A 5,428-nucleotide genomic window follows, 5' to 3' on the forward strand; every position below is an offset into this window, starting at 1 on the left:
GCTCCCCGGCAGCGTCCCTGGGCGAAGGCGCCACGCGCTCGCCGCCGGCGGGCGACTGCGGAGCGCCGGCAAACCGCGAGCCTGCAGAGCGGCCGGCTCGGACCTGCCCAGCTGCTTTCTGCAAACCCGTGGCTTATAAAATATATATTTTATTTTTAAGCTGACCTTTGCAGGCTGCAGGCGCAGGCTCTGCTGCAAGAGACGCAGCGCCGCTGCAGCGACAGGCACACGCTGCTGCAGAGCGCCTGCTACTTGCTGCCTCTCCGCAGCGCCAGCTCCTGCGGTCGAGCCGCCTTTAAGATGCGCAGCTAACATCTGTCCCGGGCCTGGAGAGAGACAGAGAGAGAGAGAGGGAAAGCTTAAACCTAAGAGCTTGTGCTGCCTTCAGAGGTGGGGCCAAACGCACGCAGATCGGTACCGGCTACATCGACCCGCGACTCCCCGGGGCGCACGGGTCCGAACGCACGCCGCGGCTACCCGTGCAGATACGGGAACGCAAAGAAAAGCTGTTGCCCCCCCCGCCCCACTGCCCTTTCACAGGGCCCTGCTGGCGGCACGGCCAAGCCCGAGATCCCAGTCCAAAGGTAGATTCATTTGGCAGCTACACAGAAACAAAAACATCAATCGGCTGCTCTGCCAGAGGACCTAGCAGGGACAGAGACACCCGTTCAGGCAGCAGACGGCGCTGGAATTCAGGTGAATGGATTCGAAATCACAAAGGCACCACATCACGCAATTCAACCTTTCAGCCCAACACAGTCTTTCCTGCCCCTTTCACTTCTCTGAATGACACGGAAATTTCCTGCATGAAACACGGCACAGCTGAAGGGAAGCGCTGCAGCAGCAGGACCACGGCGCTTGCAGCGCTCGTTCGCTGGAGCCGGTCGGGATCGAGGCGCTGCGTTTGCGCAGACCCCGGGGAAAGCACCCGCCGCGGCTCCCGCACCCCAGCGGCAGCGCCGGGGCTGCCCCTCGCCGCGCTCCTCCGGCGTCCTCCTCGCGCCTCTGCGCCGCTTGCAGTCAGAGGCTTTTTCGTGTGTGATGCACCAGGGGAAAAACAACACTTCGACCTAGAACGAAGGAAGTCCCCGAGAAACGCGCCCGACGGCTGATCCGCAGCGCCTTCGGCGCTATTCCTCGAGCCTCAGCTCTCTCGATCCAGCAGCTTTGTGGCGTCGGCCGTGCACACGCTCACCTTCACATCGACACCCGCGCAGCCGCAGCGCGGCGTTCACACCCACCGCTGGTAAAAGCCCCAAGTGAATCGGGTCTTCACGAGGCGGCGACCAGGCCTTGCTGAACAGCCTCCCGCGCAGCGCCAGAGCCGCAGCCGCCGGCAGAGCGGCGAGGCTCCCGCCTCCCCGAGGGTTTCCATCCGAGCAGCGGGCTGCAAACACCCGCGGAGCTGCGCGAAGCGTCCTAAAGCACGTAGCAGGACACTAACCACGGGCAAAACCCTCCGCTACTCAATTCAAGGTATTCATCTCTGCCCCTTTGAGTTCTGTAGCTCTTAAAATTAACGGCAAAAGTTAGAATACACTTTATCAGAGAAAAATCTTTTTGGCAAATAGTTGGCAAACCAAACAAATGCAAGTGCAAAATTTGACACAAGAGGAGACAAATTACATGGCAAATTTCATAGCTGCAAAGTTTCAGAATACACAAAAACTTGGATAATATTTTTAAGGAATGTAATTAATTGAACTTGCACCTAGGTTTCACCTAAACCTTTGTTGGTGTGAAACACTGCTGTTCCAAATGAGCACAGCAAGAAAGAAGTATATCTACGCACATTTATGGGATGTGAGGCTGAACTCAGACTGGTGTAATCAGTGCTTTACGTGGAAGCACTATGTACCATATATTACTCTTTCTGGGAATGAAATGCTAATTTTGAGTATTTTCACCTTTTTTTTTTTTTTGTATTTCACCAGCTCACATAACAACTACTCATTGCTGTTTACCTAAATTTACGTGAAACTTGCTTTTAATTACATATGCCAACAGAATCTTGATAGGAAGCAAAACAAGTCACACCTTGTCCAGCAGAATTATCCATATCTTACAGTTTCTGTAGTTGCTCCTCTCCATAATCAGAACCTGCTCTAGCTTCTTCAAATTCAAAAGTAGGGGTACCTGCAAACAAAAAGGGAAGAACTTGATTTTTTTTTTCACCACATAGCTCACCTGTTTGCTCTGCCAAAGATGGGAGGGTTAAAATTTCGCTTGAAATTACTCAGCTACATGGAGGGTGGAAGCCAAAAGAATCTGAGCAACTTAATTTTCCTTGATGTTGATGCAGTTTTTCTTCTGCTGGTTTATTGTATCGTGTAACACAGGGTTTCTGAGATCTTAGCAATATTTCTTTCATTTTCTCTCTACCCAGTGGCCCTTGGATGAAGTGGAAAATGCAGTAATCTTTCTGTATCATTCATTATTAGGTCCCTGTGTCTATGTCAATTAGTTGCTTTTTTTTCCCCCCGAATCTAACTTTCTAACATTATGCATTTAGCATTACTTATGCAAATATAACCTATGCAAAATAAAGTACATTCCCTTCATTCACTCCACAGAGCCCTTCAGAAACATTTGTTTATTTGGAGCAAAATTAACAAAAGATTCTCCTACCCACTGACTCGTTCTTATTTACAATAATTTTATTTATCCCAGCTGCAAGGCTCCCAACCCTCAGGAAAACTAATGCACATTTCTTCAGGCAGGATGCAAGAGATTCACTCCTTGGGTTGAACAAGGGCAAGCTATTCTCCTGCTCGTCATCCTCCTGGAAGCCTGCGCACAAGGCAGGCTGCGGGCGAGCTGACCGGCCCGCACAAGCGCCAGCTGGCTGCGCGTCGGAGGCATGCTCTTCTGCTGCAGGTAGCTGAGGCATGCCTGACGGGGCGGCAGCGGAGCCGGCTGCGAGGCCTGCGCGGCGGCGGCGGGAGGATTTTAGCTGAGCTGCTACTGGCATCTGGTGGAAGAAGCAGGGAAGAGAGACTTGTCCTTCACGAGGATGCTCCTGCAGCCACACCAAACGACCACAATGCATCCAAAGATCTTACCAAGACATGCAGCACATGCACGCTTCTGACTCCAGAAAGTGTTCAAACATTTTCATGCTTGAGCACTTTTTGTATTCTTGCACTTACTTTTTTATTTTGACTATATACTACACACTTATTTTTATTCTCATAGTAGCAGGAAGTACATTGCAGAGTTATATACCTTATCACTATGTAAGGTATCATTAACATTGAGTTAAGCTTCCAAATAACAATAAAGCAAGCAAAATACTCCCTTTAGGGTAAATGGAGATACCTCACAATCTTTATATGGAAGGTGTGTCTCTTGCTCTGAACAGAGCCACTTCACCAAAGTGAAAGGCGCTGATTCGAAGCGGCTGAGGAGCTTCTCTGCTAAAGCAGGGCACTGGGGCTCGCAGGGGAAGGAAGAAAGGGCAGAACTTCATCGGGGTCTCGCACAAAGCGTTACAGGGCAAGGCAGCTGCGAGAAGCAAACTGCACACGCAGACACCCAGGGCTACCTGCAAAGCTCCCCTCAACCGCAGAATTTGCTCTTTGCTTCACTTAGAAGAATCTGTTTCTTAGAAAAGACTGCCACTAAGAAAAATTTGTCTTTTAATATTCAAGTAAGGTCAATGATTATGAAAACGCTACAGCCACTTAAAAAAAAAAAAAAGGAAAAAAAAACCCACCTTCATTCAGCAGAATTACGCAAGAGTGGGACAGACCCAAGCTAGCCACAGGCATTAGATAGTTGTGTACAAGCAACGCTTGTGAGCATAAATTAAAGCAATAGAAGAACGCTGGGGTGCTCTTAGGGGGACTTAGGGGGAATTTCTTCCCTGTAAGAGTGATGGAGCACTGAAACAGGTTGCGCAGAGAGGCTGTGGAGTCTCCTTCTCTGGAGATCTTCAAGGCCCACCTGGATGCAACCCTGTCTACCATGCTCTAGGTGACCCTACTTGAGCAGGGAGGTTGGACTAGTTGATCTCCGAAGGTCCCTGCCCACCTTACTGATTCTATGATTCTATGTGTGATCTGCTCACCCGCGTTAGTTCTGTCTCAGGAATACTCTGTATTTGAATAAAGAGGAATCCAGAAGTCAGATATTCCAAATTGTGCCAGCATTCAAGTAGGAGTTACTTTGACATCAGCCCCTGTGCAAAACACAGAAATATTAAGACAGGATCAAAAGAGAATCAAGATGAAGGAATAGAGTTAATGTCAGTTGACAAAGGCTTACGGAAAATAAGGCTTTATCAAATAAAGCTAATTCATATATACTTTTTGAGGGGTAAGTTTACATACTTAGATGAAAGGTAACTGCAGATACTTCTTTTCTAGACTGCACAGCTTTCTGATAGGAGCTGGCACTCTAGCATGAAGTATATTTAAAAATAGTGCAAAAATAACTTAATGGAATCACATGAATAGCAAAAAAGGAAACATTTCATCAAGAAATATCCAAATGGAAAAGATCCTGCACCAAAGGTTCAGTCAGAAAAAGAAGGATGTATTTGGTATCATGGAGCTAAATCTTGAAGAAGTCTAGAAGCAAAAGTTAAGATGCACAGAATGCACTTGAGTTCATGCCAAACTAAGCAAAAACTTAAATTCAGTATTAGATATTTCTTATGTTCTCCAAGACATGTGAATTATACTATACAAAACTTTGATACTTGAGGCAGTGCTTCAGTATTTTATTGGTACATCTCAAAAGTACTCTTCTAAATCCAGTTATAAACGCGCTGCTATGGCAAAAGATAGTGTAACTTCTGCAAAACTCAAGTTTGCCACAGGATAAGGTATTAATCCTCTGAACAGAGCAAGTCTTCCTTCATTTAGAGTTTTATTACCTTTGATATCTCCTGCATGTTCAAAGTATTCTCAAGTCAGGCTCCCCTTCTCCAGGTGCCTTACCAAAGCGTTGGACAAATACAGACGATACCTAGAAAAGCAATGTCCGCAGAAACAGTTATGCTGGTTCAGTCAACCTAAAATCCACACACACCCCACCTCAAACTTAACCAGCTGGCAGCACCTATCATCAAGCCAAGTCTTTGTAAACATTACGGAAGACAGCCACGAGCTCCTGAACTACAAATTCCACTACAGAGCCCGTTTCACTGGTTTCAGTTCTGCAAAGTCAGCTGAAGCACACCAAGAGCACCAGGGCACTTGCTTCCCCTTCCAGATCCTTTTAACCATTATTACTTTCATACTTTCTTCATTAATTTAGGAACCAAATGGTACTTAGAGATACTTCTTTAATATCTAAAACTCAAATTAGAAATAAAAACAGAGAGGACTATAACATCTAAACAACATTTCTAGTGCTCTATTTGCTGTTTCTAGCAATCTTTAGATCACGTCCAGCAGCTTTCTGGTAATATACACTCATTAAT

General features: G+C 46.9%; 1 long non-coding RNA gene across 2 annotated transcripts; it reads right to left on the minus strand.

The window, feature by feature from the left end:
• Positions 1-1,770: 1,770 nt before the first annotated feature.
• Positions 1,771-5,078, minus strand: LOC134153720 (uncharacterized). Of its 2 annotated transcripts, none has more exons than XR_009961208.1 (3): positions 4,880-5,078; positions 4,070-4,180; positions 1,771-2,136 (listed from the first exon to the last, which is right to left on the minus strand). It is a non-coding gene; the product is annotated as an uncharacterized LOC134153720 (long non-coding RNA). The 2 variants fall into 2 exon arrangements; XR_009961207.1 differs by lacking the exon at positions 1,771-2,136 and adding an exon at positions 2,579-3,019.
• Between the last annotated feature and the right edge of the window lie 350 nt (positions 5,079-5,428).

Source organism: Rhea pennata, chromosome Z (genome assembly GCF_028389875.1).
Source record: "Rhea pennata isolate bPtePen1 chromosome Z, bPtePen1.pri, whole genome shotgun sequence".
Classification (NCBI taxonomy): domain Eukaryota; kingdom Metazoa; phylum Chordata; class Aves; order Rheiformes; family Rheidae; genus Rhea; species Rhea pennata.